Genomic DNA, 15,665 nt, shown 5'->3' on the forward strand with positions numbered 1-15,665 from the left:
CTAATACAATTGCTCAAAAAATAGATCCTGTTTAACAAGTAATCTTTGGCCGCAAGTGGATTTTCCAGCAAGACAATAACCCCAAGCACACATTAAATTCCACAAAGAAATGGTTAATTGAGCACAAAATAAAGATTTTGCAATGGCCATCTCAGTCTCCGGACTTGAACCCCTTTGAAAACTTTTGGTTTGAATTGAAGAGGGCAGTCCATAAGTACAGACAAAGGATATTAAAGATGTGGAAGAAGAGGAATGGTGACAGAGTTTGAAAGCATCTGCAGAGAAGATTGAAGATTGGGGAGCTCCCCAAATACAGGTGTGCCAAGCTTGTAGTGTCATACCCAAGAAGACTCCAGGCTGTAATCGCTGCCAAAGGTGCTTCAACAAAGTACTGAGTAAAGGGTCTGAATACTTATGTAAATGTGATATTTATTTTTTATGAATTAGCCTAAATGTAAAAAAATTATGGGGTATTGTGTGTAGATTAGTGAGGGAAAAAAACGATTTAATAAATTCTATATCAAGGCTATAACCTAACAAAATGTGGAAAAAGTCAAGGGGTCTGAGTACTCTCCGAAGGCACTGTAGCTCAGTATTTGTATTATTTTATCCAATCTTTTTTGCTCATCTTTATCAAGGCTGCCAATCATTTCAGTCATGACTGTATGTGAGGTAACACAATACAAATAACAAACAAAATGATCAATTATGTCAATATAAGATGATATTACTGTATGTTATATAAAATTGTACCTTGGTCCAAATGCCTGGTGTGTGGGCATTGTCAGTGTGGCGTACAGGCCAATGTGAAGAGTTGGACACCTCTGGGTCCCCACAGATAGGGATATATTAGTGGTGTTGACGGCCAGCCGGGACAGGTACTGTACTGCAACACGTTCACCGAAGGACACGGCAGCAGCCATTCTCTACACCTCTTACTCATTTAGCAGAGAAGGGGCACAGAGAGGAGTATTTTCTCTCAGAGGACACAGTGGGTGAGAAATTATGCCCTAACGGTGCTAATTCATTTCTCAGGGAGGATTGGGGCAGCAGCACAGGACAGCAACATTCTTGAATGAACTATGGCGAACAAATAGACACTTCATCACCGCTGAGGAGTGAGGACCTCTGGCAGTCAATAAGTTCCTAGTAATGGATCACAGACAAAATGGTGCTGGAAAGTGGCATATACTGTTCTGGGATTCTATCTCTTTCGCCCAGATAATATCTTTAAACACTACCCAGCAAATAGGGGATGTTCTGAGGATATTCAGCGATATTCTCATTAGTTCCCTTAAGGGATTCGGCACAATGTTATCCCACTAACGTTCTGATATAGTTCTAAGAATGTTGTGTGATGGTCCCAAGGGAACGTTCTCTGGGGGAGCTTTGTCTAGTTCACTGTAAGTTCCCAGGACCTCACTGAGGACCATTTCAGGAACATTTTAAGAAGTTCTCAGGACTTTCATTTTAGTAGTAAGTAAGTGCTGTTATTGTGAAGTGGAAATGTCTAGGAACAACAACGGCTCAGCCGTGAAGTGGTAGGTCACACAAGGTCACAGAACGGGACTGCTGAAGCGTGTACAAATTGCCTGTCCTTGGTTGTAGCACTCACTACCGAGTTCCTAACTAACTCTAGAAGCAACGTCAGCACAATAGCTGTTCGTTGGGAGCTTCATGAAATGGGTTTCCATGGCCAAGCAGCAGCACACAAGCCTAAGATCCCCATGCTCAATGCCAAGCGTCGGCAGGAGTAGTGTAAAGCTTGCCGCCATTGGACTCTGGAGCAGTGGAAACGCATTCTTTGGAGTGATGAATTACGCTTCACCATCTGGCAGTTTGACGGACTAATCTGTGTTTGCCGGATGCCAGGAGAACGCTCCCTGCCCCAATGCATAGTGCCAACTGTACATTTTGGTGGAGGAGGAATAATGGTCCGGGGCTGTTTGTCATGGTTTGGGCTAGGCCTCTTAGTTCCAGTGAAGGGAAATCTTTACGCTACAGCATGCAATGACATTCTAGACGATTCTGTGCTTCCGACTTTTTAGGCAACAGTTTGGGGAAGGCCCTTTCCTGTTTCAACATGACAATGCCCCCGTGCACAAAGCGAGGTCCATACAGAAATTGTTTGTCGAGATTGGTGTGGAAGAATTTGACTGGCCTGCACAGAGCCCTTACCTCAACCCCATCAAATACTGTGGGGTTGAATTGGAATGCCAACTGAGAGCCAGGTCTAATCGGCCAACATCAGTGCCTTGACATCACTAATGGTCTTGTGGCTGAATGGAAGCAAGTCCGTGCAGCAATATTCCAACATCTAGTGGAAAGCCTTCCCGAAAGAGTGAAGTCTGTTAAAGCATCAAAGGGGGGAAAACTCCATATAATGGCGACGATTTTGAAATTAGATGTTCGACGAGCTGTGTCCACATACTTTTGGTCATGTAGTGCATGTATGTTGAAAACACTATGTTAAAAACAATGTGTGTGGGTGTCCCTAGCATTGCCAAATGACAAAGAGCTGTGACTGGATCAGTGGTTCACCAATCAGGGGCCTGGTGATGTATAAATGTCCTGGGGACATTTCGCTGGTCCCCACAAGGTGAAGGGCTATTTTAGGTTTAGGGTTACAATTAGGGTTAGGGTTTGGGTTTGAGTTAGGGTTAGGTTTAGGGATTTAGGTTAGATTAAGGGTTGGGGTTAGGTTTAGGGGTTAGGTAAAATAGGATTTTGAATGAGAATACATTTTTGGGTCCCCACAAGGATAGTAAAACAAGCATGTGTGTGTGTGTGTGTGTGTGTGCACGTGCATGTGTTTGTGTGTTTGTCTGTGTATGTGTGGTGAAAACAATCCCATGTAACCTTCCGATCATATTCATCTTTCAGTCCCATGTCTCTCACACTACCAGCCCGCAGCATAGCAATCTCCCTCCAGACCTGGGGGACTCCAGTCACACATGACTACTATCTGATAACGTGATGAAAAGCCTGCTGTGATCCACATTCAGCATTCCAGAACTCACCAGTGCGTAAAGTCTACGGAACAGAGCAAGGTGCTGAAAACAAGGTGCTCATGGTTGAACATTCCTGCATGCCTGCATTAAGCCTAATCCATTGATTGCTATATTGTTATGTTCCATTACTGTTCTGATGTGGCCTATGTATTTTTGTAATAGAAAAGTTTTATACTATACAAATCATCTAATGAATGTATGAAGGTAAATCCTGAATCTGAGATTACAAGAAAATGCAATTTACCTGAAAACATGTCCCTCCCACTAGAAGGTTCAAATGAAAGCTATTTTATATACAGTTGAAGTCGGAAGTTTACATACACTTAGGTTGGAGTCATTAAAACTCATTTTTCAACCACTCCACAAATTTCTTGTTATCAAACTATAGTTTTGGCAAGTCGGTTAGGACATCTACTTTGCGCATGACACAAGTCATTTTTCCAACAATTTTTTACAGACATTATTTCACTTATCATTCACTGTATCACAATTCCAGTGGGTCAGAAGTTTACATAAACTAAGTTGACTGTGCCTTTAAACAGCTTGGAAAATTCCAGAAAATTATGTCATGGCTTTATAAGCTTCTGATAGGCTAATTGACATCATTTGAGTCAATTGGAAGTGTACCTGTGGATGTATTTCAAGGCCTACCTTCAAACTCAGTGCCTCTTTGCTTGACAAAATCTAAAGAAATCAGCCAAGACCTCAGAAAAAAATTCTGGTTGATCCGTGGGAGCAACTTCCAAACGCCTGAAGGTACCACGTTCATCTGTACAAACAATAGTACGCAAGTATAAACACCATGGGACCACGCAGCCATCATACCTCTCAGGAAGGGGACGTGTTCTGTCTCCTAGAGATTAATATACTTCAGTGCGAAAAGCGCTAATCAATCCCAGAACAACAGCAAAGGACCTTGTGAAGATGCTGGAGGAAACAGGTACAAAAGTATCTATATCCACAGTAAAACGAGTCGTATATTGACATAACCTGAAAGGCCACTCAGCAAGGAAGAAGCCACTGCTCCAAAACCGCCATCAAAAAGCCAGACTATGGTTTGCAACTGCACATGGGGACAACGATCGTACTTTTTGGAGAAATGTCCTCTGGTCTGATGAAACAAAAATAGAACTGTTTGGCCATAATGACCATCGTAATGTTTGGAGGAAAAAAGGGGAGGCTTGGAAGCCGAAGAACACCATCCCAACCGTGAAGCACGAGGGTGGCAGCATCATGTTGTGGGGGTGCTTTGCTGCAGGAGGGGCTGGTGTACTTCACAAAATAGATGGTATCATGAGGGAGGAAAATTATGTGGATATATTGAAGCAACATCTCAAGACATCAGTCAGGAAGTTAAAGCTTGGTCACAAAGGGGTCTTCCAAATGGACAGTGACCCCAAGCATACTTCCAAAGTTGTGGCAAAATGGCTTAAGGACCATAAAGTCAAGGTATTGGAGTGGCCATCACAAAGCCCTGACCTCAATCCTATAGAAAATTTGTGGGCAGAACTGAGAAAGCATGTGCGAGCAAGGAGGCCTACAAACCTGACTTAGTTACACCAGCTCTGTCAGGAGGAATGGGCCAAAATTCACCCAACTTATTGTGGGAAGCTTGTGGAAGGCTACTTGAAACGTTTGACCCAAGTTAAACAATGTAAAGGCAATGCTACCAAATACTAATTGAGTGTATGTAAACTGGCATATTCTGGCATTTCACATTCTTAAAATAAAGTGGTGATCCTAACTGACCTCAGACAGGGAATTGTTACTCGGATTAAATGTCAGGAATTCTGAAAAACTGAGTTTAAATGTATTTGGCTAAGGTGTATGTAAACTTCCGACTTCAACTGTAGATCATGCTAGTTGGTTTTTGTAACAATATCTAGAAGTCCGTATTCTCTGTTGAACCCAATGCTCAGAGAAAACAGGTAGCATGAATGGTCCAGAAAGTGGTGAAAAGAGGGCAGCATCTCTTTTTAAACAGCTCAGTATGACATGTTGAGGCAAACAGTAGGAAACACAGCCAGACCTGTGGAGAGGGAGAAGGGCATATCAAAGCAGACTGAATGACTTGCGTCCAGGTGCTATACTACCTTCCAGAATGCATATAAGGCCCTCCATTCGGCAAATCGGACCAGGATTCCATCTTGCTCCTCCCCTCCTCCGCATAAACTCAAAACAGGAAGCACCCGTGGTGAGGTCTATTCAACGCTCGTCTGACCAATCGGAATCCATGCTTCAAGATTTTTTGATCATGCGGATATGTTCAGAGTAGCTTCAGAAAATAATATCAACACATATACCGATTCGGTGAATCAGTTTATCAGGAAGTGCATAGGAGATATTGTGACTATTAAAACCTACCCCAACCAGAAACCGTGGATAGATGGGAGCATTTGTGCGAAACTGAAAGCGCGAATCACAACATTTAACCAGGGCAAGAAGACTGGGAATATGGAAGAATACAAACAGTGTAGTTATTCCCTCCGCAAAGCAATCAAGCAGGCTAAACGTCGGTATAGGGACAAAGTCCCAGGTCAATGGCTCAGACACGAGACGTATGTGGCAGTGTCTACAGACATTCACGGATTATAAAAGGAAAACCAGCCATGTCGCAGACACCGATGTCTTCCTTCCAGACAAACTAAACACCTTCTTCGCTCGCTTTGAGGATAATACAGTGCCACTGACGCGGCCCGCTATCAAGGACTGTGGGCTCTCCTTCTCCGTGGCCAACGTGAGTAAGACATTTAAGCGTGTTAACCCTCGCAAGGCTGCCGGCCCAGATGGTATCCCTAGCCGCGTCCTCAGAGCATGCGCAGACCTGGTGTTCACAGATATCTTCAATCTCTCCCTATCCCAGTCTTTTGTCCCCACATGCTTCAAGATGGACACAATTGTCCCTGTACCTAAGATAGCAAAGGTAATTGAACTAAATTACTATTGCCCCGTAGCACTCACCTCTGTCATCATGAAGTCCTTTGAGGGAGTAGTCAAGGATCATATCACCTCCTCCTTACCTGCCACCCTAGACCCACTTTAATTTGCTTAACGCCCCAATAGATCCACAGACTATGCAATCGCCACCACACTGCACACTGCCCTGTCCCATCTGGAGGCATACCTATGTAAGAGGCATACCTATGTAAGAATGCTGTTCATTGACTATAGCTCAGCATTTAACACCATAGTACCCTCCAAGCTCATCATCAAGCTCGAGGCCCTGGGTCTGAACCCCGCCCTGTGCAACTGGTTCCTGGACTTCCTGACGAGTCGACCCCAGGTGGTGAAGGTCCCACAAGGGTGCGTGCTCAGACCCCTCCTGTACTCCCTGTTCACCCATGACTGCATGGCCAAGCACGCCTCCAACTCAAATCATCAAGTTTGCAGACGACACAACAATAGTAGGCTTGATTACCAACAATGGTGAGACAGCCTACAGGGAGGAGGTGAGGGCTGTGGGAGTGTGATGCCAGGAAAATAACCTCTCACTCAACGTCAACAAACAAAGGAGATGATCGTGGACTTCAATAAACAGCAGAGGGAGCACCCCCCTATCCACATCGATGGGAACGCAGTGGAGAAGGTGGAACGCTTCAAGTTCTTCGACGTACACACCCCTGACAAACTGAAATGGTCCACCCACACAGACAGCGTGGTGAAGAAAGCGCAAAACAGCGCCTCTTTAACCTCAGGAGGCTGAAGAAATGTGGCTTAACACCTACAACCCTCAAACTTTTACAGATGCACAACTGAGAGCATCCTGCACCGCCCACAACCGCAAAGCTCTCCAGAGGGTGGTGCGGTCTGCCCAATGCATTACCGGGGGCAAACTACCTGCCCTCCAGAACACCTAATGCACCCGATGTCACAGGAAGGCCAAAAAGATCATCAAGGACAACAACCACCCGAGCCACTGCCTGTTCACCCCGTTACCATCCAGAAGGCGAGGTCCGTACAGGTGCATCAAAGCTGGGACTGAGAGACTGAAAAACAGCTTCTATCTCAAAGTCATCAGACTGCTAAACAGCCATCACTAGCACATCAGAGGCGGCTGCCTATAGACATAGATTAGGAATCACTGGCCACTTTTAGAAATGGATCGCTACCCACTTTAATTAATAATGTTACGTATCTAGCATTACTCATCTCATATGTATAAACTGCACTCCACACTATTCTACGGTATCTTAGTCACTTTTAAATTGTGTTAACATATTGCATCACCCTTTTTTATATGTATATACTCTATTGCTATCTATACTACACCACTGACTGTTAAACAGCCATCTCCAGCCTACAGCCATAGATTAGGAATCACTGGCCACTTTAAGGAAATGAAACACTAGCCACTTTAATAATGTCTCCATATTTTGCATTACTCATCTCATATGTGTAAACTGTACTCTATACTATGGTATCTTAGTCACTAATTGTTTGTAAATATTGCATCACTCATCTCATATGTATATGCTTTACTGTATACTATGCCACTGTATCTTAGTCCAATGCCGCTCTGACATATGTGTATATATATATATTCTTAATCCATTCCTTACTTAGATTTACGTGTATTTTGGGTATATGTTGTGAAACTGTTAGATATTACTGCACTGTCGGAGCTAGAAGCTCTGCTAAACACGTGTATGTGACCAATAAAATTTGATTTGGGAGCGGGAAAAAAAGTATCTTCAGGACATGTGCTGAGAGACGAGCTAGGAAATGAGATGAAGAGGTGGAGAGACAGGAGGAGAGGAACAAAGTAGAGAGGAGATTAGAGGTCCTTGTCAGTGCTACCACTACCGTACAATACATCCTTACACCTTGAGGTACTGCACAACAGACCTGACAAACTAACAAAACCACACTAGAGTGGAGTGTACTTTTGTACAAATTGAAACATCTAGGCTGGGAAACTGGAGGAGAACTGTAGCTCAATTGGTAGAGCATTGTGCTTGTAATGCCAGAGTAGTGGGTTTGATTCCTGGGACCACCTGTGCTTAAAATGCATGCATGACTTTACGTTGATTTAGATAAAAATGTATGCTAAATGGATTATATATCATAATCTCAGCTGAACAATGTGTTTAATTAAAAATGTAAGCTTCTGCAGGACAAACAAACCCTATCTTGTCTCCACTCTTCCACTATTGGAGTTGTGTTTGGCCTGATCTCAAAGTGCTGACTGAGAGGCCCAATGGCAGGCCCAGGGCCAAGTGTTGAGCGTGGAGAGAGCGAGAGCGAGCAGGCTGCATTATCAGTGGAGGAAGGGGATAGTATCTATTACCTAAGCAGTTTATTTGACCACAATCCTCTTGTGTAGACCGACTGAGAGATTGAAGTTATTGGAAAAATGCCTTGTGACCTATGCTATTCCAACACGGGTACAGAACATGCTTCAGTTGTCTTGTCTGTCTGGCAAACAAAACAGGGAATCGCTGCCAGGGATGTATACTCTGGCCAGTTCTTCTTGAATTACTAGTAAATTGTTAGAAATACATAGACAGGGACTCGATGTTGACTGCCAAGCAGTAATCTCAGTCCATTGAGCTGTTATAGTTCAGGAAAGCCTTTGGGTGTAATGTCTGGCTGCAATTGTCATTTAATGGACAATTAGCTCCCCCTGCACTGGTGTGTGTTTCATTTAGATGGACGGTTAACTGAAGTTCAGTCTTGTGGGAGACATTAGGTTTGTCTGGGGAATAAAAGTCTGTTTCTTCAGCTGTGTTTCTTTCCCTTAAGTGTGCTCTTAAAGGTAGTCAAAGATGGATCAAGTGCACTGACTGACTAGGGCACTTTCTTATGGGATTGCAGGGTTACATGGCATCATTTAACTCAAACAGCCTATAAGGTAGACAGTGATATACAGTGGGGCAAAAAAGTATTTAGTCAGCCACCAATTGTGCAAGTTCTCCCACTTAAAAAGATGAGAGAGGCCTGTAATTTTCATCATAGGTACACTTCAACTATGACAGACAAAATGAGAAAAAAAATCCAGAAAATCACATTGTAGGATTTTTAATTTATTTATTTTCAAATTATGGTGGAAAATAAGTATTTGGTCAATAACAAAAGTTTCTCAATACTTTGTTATATACCCTTTGTTGGCAATGACAGAGGTCAAACGTTTTCTGTAAGTCTTCACAAGGTTTTCACACACTGTTGCTGGTATTTTGGCCCATTCCTCCATGCAGATCTCCTCTAGAGCAGTGATGTTTTGGGGCTGTTGCTGGGCAACACGGACTTTCAACTCCCTCCAAAGATTTTCTATGGGGTTGAGATCTGGAGACTGGCTAGGCCACTCCAGGACCTTGAAATGCTTCTTACGAAGCCACTCCTTTGTTGCCCGGGCGGTGTGTTTGGGATCATTGTCATGCTGAAAGACCCAGCCACGTTTCATCTTCAATTTCCTTGCTGATGGAAGGAGGTTTTCACTCAAAATCTCACGATACATGGCCCCATTTATTCTGTCCTTTACACGGATCAGTCGTCCTGGTCCCTTTGCAGAAAAACAGCCCCAAAGCATGATGTTTCCACCCCCATGCTTCACAGTAGGTATGGTGTTCTTTGGATGCAACTCAGCATTCTTTGTCCTCCAAACACGACGAGTTGAGTTTTTACCAAAAAGTTCTATTTTGGTTTCATCTGACCATATGACATTCTCCCAATCTTCTTCTGGATCATCCAAATGCTCTCTAGCAAACTTCAGATGGGCCTGGACATGTACTGGCTTAAGCAGGGGGACACGTCTGGCACTGCAGGATTTGAGTCCCTAGCGGCGTAGTGTGTTACTGATGGTAGGCTTTGTTACTTTGGTCCCAGCTCTCTGCAGGTCATTCACTAGGTCCCCCCGTGTGGTTCTGGGATTTTTGCTCACCGTTCTTGGGATCATTTTGACCCCACGGGGTGAGATCTTGCGTGGAGCCCCAGATCGAGGGAGATTATCAGTGGTCTTGTATGTCTTCCATTTCCTAATAATTGCTCCCACAGTTGATTTCTTCAAACCAAGCTGCTTACCTATTGCAGATTCAGTCTTCCCAGCCTGGTGCAGGTCTACAATTTTGTTTCTGGTGTCCTTTGACAGCTCTTTGGTCTTGGCCATAGTGGAGTTTGGAGTGTGACTGTTTGAGGTTGTGGACAGGTGTCTTTTATACTGATAACAAGTTCAAACAGGTGCCATTAATACAGGTAACGAGTGGAGGACAGAGGAGCCTCTTAAAGAAGAAGTTACAGGTCTGTGAGAGCCAGAAATCTTGCTTGTAGGTGACCAAATATTTATTTGCAAATTATGGTGGAAAATAAGTTCATTAAAAATCCTACAATGTGATTTTCTGGATTTTTTTTCTCATTTTGTCTGTCATAGTTGAAGTGTACCTATGATGAAAATTACAGGCCTCATCTTTTTAAGTGGGAGAACTTGCACAATTGGTGGCTGACTAAATACTTTTTTGCCCCACTGTAAATGTATGGTCATGCAACACTGACTTTAAACCTATTTTGTATCTCTTCACATTTTATATGATCAGTAATGTGGTGAGGTCCCAACGGGGGTAAAATGGTCCTAATTTGGCTCCCATCACTTTTGACCTCCTTGCAGATGATCAGATCTTCAAATTCTTCAATGTCTTTTTGGAATGGCATCTGCTATTCTGTTATGAGCATGTGCCCGAATACTGTATGAACTCTCTTCTCTCTTATTTGACCATAACTTTGCACCCATTGTCAGCACAAAGGGCCATTATTTCAGATTCACAACATTCTCTTCCTATATGAAGTAGACCCCTCAAATATTTTCCCATTTCACCTTATCCTGAAGAAAAATATTGAAATACGAAAGGGTGACCCAAGTACCCAGAAAGTAAACCAACACTTCTGGGCATTGTGTGTTAAGAAATGACCATGCCTGGTTTCTTAGAAAAGTAATTATGACAAGAAACTGTTCATTTCCCCAAACTGACCCATTACTAAACCATAGTAAATCCACATAATCACTAGACTTGCAGCTGACTACATCAGTCATCAGTAGCATGCAATAACAACCGATCTGTGACAAATGGGGAATGAATGAAGGATAGCACTGAGCTTTGCCCTAATAGGACCTGAGCAGAGCCCTGAACAGGGCGTGCAGTGCAGTGATGGGTTTAAGGCTCCAAGGCTACCTGGATCTGAGTTCACGTTGGGTTAAAGGAGGGCTTTGCTCTGCAGCCCATTCATCAATCATTCATTTAGTCAGGGACAACATTGACCTGCTTTCGCTCTTTCTCTCTGATACACACACACACACACCTGTTGAATAACTTCCTGCTTTCTACCGATATGATTTGACGATTCTCTCCCAAATATTTGTCTTGTACTTCATTGTCGCAATTTAAAATATGCGACAATGAAGAAAATCAGAGTTTAAGCTTTTTTTAGACGTTAAAGTTTAAAATGACAATAAATGAAAATTTATTGTTTCAAGAAAATAGTTTGACAACCCCTGTTTGTAAGCTTCCATTCAGGCACGAGTCTGTCTGCTCTGGGCTCCCACAGCTTTTAATCCTCCTCACTGATTCTGACTCGGACCAGTCTGTCACATAAAGTAGGGCACGCACATACAGCCCAGTAACCAGGACCAATCAGTAGAGGTTAAAGAGGGGGATCCTTTCAAGAACTCAGTCCACTAAAGTTCACAAATGGTTCGCTCCTACATATAGTGAGTCACATGGCCGTGGCTTGCTATATAAAGGAGGCAGACATGGCAGCATTCGGTTACTGTTCGATTGAACGTTCGAATGAGCAAATGGAGTGACCTAAGCGACTTTGAGCGTGGCATGATCGTCGGTGCCAGGCGTGCCGGTATCTCAGAAACGGCCGGCCACTTGGGATTTTCACACACAACAGTGTCTAGGGTTTACTAAGAATGGTGCGGCAAACAAAAAACATCCAGTCAGCGGCAGTCCTGTGGGCAGCTCGTTGATGAGAGGCCGAAGGAGAATGGCAAGAATCGTGCAAGCTAACAGGCGGGCCACAAACAAGCAACTAATGGCGCAGTACAACAAGGGTGTGCAGAATGCCATCTCGGAACGCACAACTCGTCGGTGCTTGTCACGGATTAGTTATTTCACGACCACATCGTGTTCCACTCCTATCAGCTAAAAACAAGGAGCAGCGGCTCCAGTGGGCACTTGATAACCAACACCGGACAATTGAAGAGTGGAAAAGCATTACCTGATCCGACGAATCCCTGTTCCTGTTGAGTCATGCTGATGGCAGAGTCAGGCTTTGGCGTAAGCCGCATTAGTCCATGGCCCTATCCTGCCTGGTGTCAGCAGTACAGGCTGGTGGTGTAATGGTGTGTGGAATGTTTTCCTGGCACACATTAGGTCCCTTGATTCCAATTCAGCAACATTTCCAAAGAATTCAGGCTGTTCTGGAGGCAGGGGGGTCCGACCCGGTACCAGATGGGTGTACCTAATAAACGTCCACTGAGTGTATTACGGGGATGTTTTGAATTCCAGTGATGCTCTATTTTAGTCACTTTGAACATGAATTTGTTCTCATTTATGTCAGCCAGAATGAATCCCCTGCTGAATCCTATGTCAGATAACAGACAGAGCAAAGCCATGCTGTGCATAAATGCTCTGAGATTAATACATGCAAACTGGCATATTATTTTCATAAACGTCGTCACACTTGGAGGACAGACAGTGACAGTCTGAAAGCCATATATCATGTCTGGATCAGTGATGTCTGAGACCTGGTTTACTTAACAGATCATATTAACACAGTATTTTTAGACAGTAACAAAAATGCTGATCTCAGCTGATGTCAGGCCTCTCTCAGACCCAACATTCAAATATGCTAGGATCAAAATGTAAACTCACTGCTCCCCAATCATTCTAGCAACAGTCCTTAAATCAACAGTTTTAGAGATGTTTCCATAAGACACTACACGTCTTAAAAGGGTGAGAAAAAAATTACGAACACCTGCTCTTTCCATGACATAGACTGACAATGTGTAACGATCGTCGTAATCCTCCTCGTCTGAGGAGGAGCAAGGATCAGACCAATATGCAGTGTGGTATGTATCCATATTTATTTGAATACTTCTTTGACACGAACAAAAACAATAAACAAAATGAAACCAACGACGCTACAGTCCTGAACATGTGAACCTATAAAACAAAGAACGCAACGAACAGGAACAATCACCCACAAACAAACAGTGAGAACAGCCTACCTTAATATGGTCCCAATCAGAGACAATGACAAACACCTGCCTCTGATTGAGAACCATATTAGGCCAAACAATAAACCCAACATAGAAACACATAACATAGAATGCCCACCCAGCTCACGTCCTGACCAACTAAACAAAGACTGAACAAAGGAAATAAGGTCAGGAACGTGACACCATGTGAATCCAGGTGAAAGCTATGATCCCTTATTGATGCCACTTGTTAAATTCACTTTAATCAGTGGAGATCAAGGGGAGGAGACGGATTAAAGAAGGATTTTTAAGCATTGAGACAATTGAGACATAGATTGTGTATGTGTGCCATTCAGAGGGTGAATTGGCAAGACAAAATATGTAAGTGCCTTTGAACAGGACAATGCATCCCTAGTTGTTCTTCAGTCAGAATAATTAGCGATGCATTTTCCCACATTTCACCATGACAACTTGGTTCTCTAGAAAACCTGGTCTGTTCAGCAACACAATTAATTTCTACTGAAGCCTTTTTATATGTAGCCTACTGGCACATGACAATATCCCAATTTTAAAGTTTATTATTAATATCATGAATTGTGCATCCTATTTATAGTTCTAACTGTAACTACTTCTAGACTTCCAAAGATCCAATCAACCATTGGATGAATGATAGTACATGTACTGTAGCTTCACATTGAAATGATGGAGTCCTTTCTGCAAATCAGATACACCCAAGCTCACTCCGAATTTATTTCAAATCCATCTTGTGTAACAAAAGTTGAGGGGTTACTTTAAATGTTCAATGTTATTTAGGTAGTCTACGCAAGTTAGTATGGAAGCTGATCAATGTCCAAATGTGTTGACATGATAGCTCAGCTGAAACAAAGACAACTTATTTCCAGTACAAAGCAGGGTACATAGAAATCTGGATGGTAGACTTGTTCTCACTGAAGTGCATTAACCCATATATACCAGTAGGAGTCACTGTTCACACAGGAATTGTTGGACTGTGGCTTGTGAGAGAAATTACAAGATTATGTTATTATACTGTTATTGCATCAAATGGTTGTTTTATGCAACAGAATAAGGGGTTGTTAGAACACTCATCTGTGTGTGTGTTCTACTGAGGATGGGCCTCTGGGAGATTTAACACTGATAGAAGATTTATGATGTCTTTGGGTGATAAACCTAAAGAGACCGCATTCCATAGTGTGAGTTAATGTTTCTGTTCTATAAGGTACCAGGGAGAGATGACTCTGGGGCCAGACCCTGGTCTCTATACAATGAGAACAGTTTTTACAGCAGATACTGTCTGCTGTGAATTATAAGTATCTTTCATACAAATCTTAACCTTGTGACCCATTCCATACATCTGTTGTTTGTCATGTAGACTGAAGAGGGTGTATCTTGGCTATAAAATACCTTTGTACCTTTGTCTCGTGGCTCTCAACGAATCATCTGAGGGTGATTCGTTGACCAGCCATCATTATCGTAGAACACTCAATTGATTCACTTTATATGTGTGTGTTGTATTGACCTGCTCCCTTATTAATAAGTGAATAAAGATCATTGTAATTAAGTTGAAGTTTTACCTTAATTTCAGTGTTGTAGCCAATATGAAATGGCATGTGGTATATTCAGAGCAACTCAACTTGGTCTCAGAGCATTTCATATTATTCTTTAAGACACTCCGTTTAGTATGATATGTTACGTTTGGCATGGTTACAAAAGACAGACGGTTAGTTAACTTCTTATGGCTGCAGGGGCAGTATTGAGTAGCTTGGATGAAAGGTGCATAGAGGTGCCCAGAGTAAACGGCCTGCTCCTCAGTCATAGTTGCTAATATTTGCATATTATTATTAGTATTGGATAGAAAAAACTCTGACGTTTCTAAAACTGTTTGAATTATGTCTGTGAGTATAACAGAACTCATATGGCAGGCAAAAACCTGAGAAGTTCCACTTCCTGTTTGGAATTTTTCTGAGGGTGACAGATTTTCAACCAAGCTCTCATTGAAATTACAGCGAGATATTGATGAGTTTTCACTTCCTATGGCTTCCACTAGATGTCAACAGTCAATAGAACTTTGTCTGATGACTCTAATGTGAAGGGGGGCCGAAGGAGACAGGAATTAGTCACCACTGCCACGAGCTGACCATGCTTTCACCATGCGCGTTCACATGAGGAGGACCTCCGTTCCACCGCTCATCTGAAGTCAATCTAATTCTCCGGTTGGAACGTTATTCAAGATGTATGTTAACAACATTCTAAAGATTGATTCAGTACATCGTTTGACATGTTTCTACTGACTGTTCTGGAACTTTTGGACATTTCGTCACGTTATAGTGGACGCGCTTTGTGACTTTGGAATTGTTTACCAAACGCGCTAACCAAAGTAGCTAATTGGACATAAATAACGGACATCGAAACAAATCAAGCATTTATTGTGGACCTGGGATTCC

This window comes from Salvelinus namaycush, chromosome 18 (genome assembly GCF_016432855.1).
Source record: "Salvelinus namaycush isolate Seneca chromosome 18, SaNama_1.0, whole genome shotgun sequence".
Taxonomy (NCBI): Eukaryota; Metazoa; Chordata; class Actinopteri; order Salmoniformes; family Salmonidae; genus Salvelinus; species Salvelinus namaycush.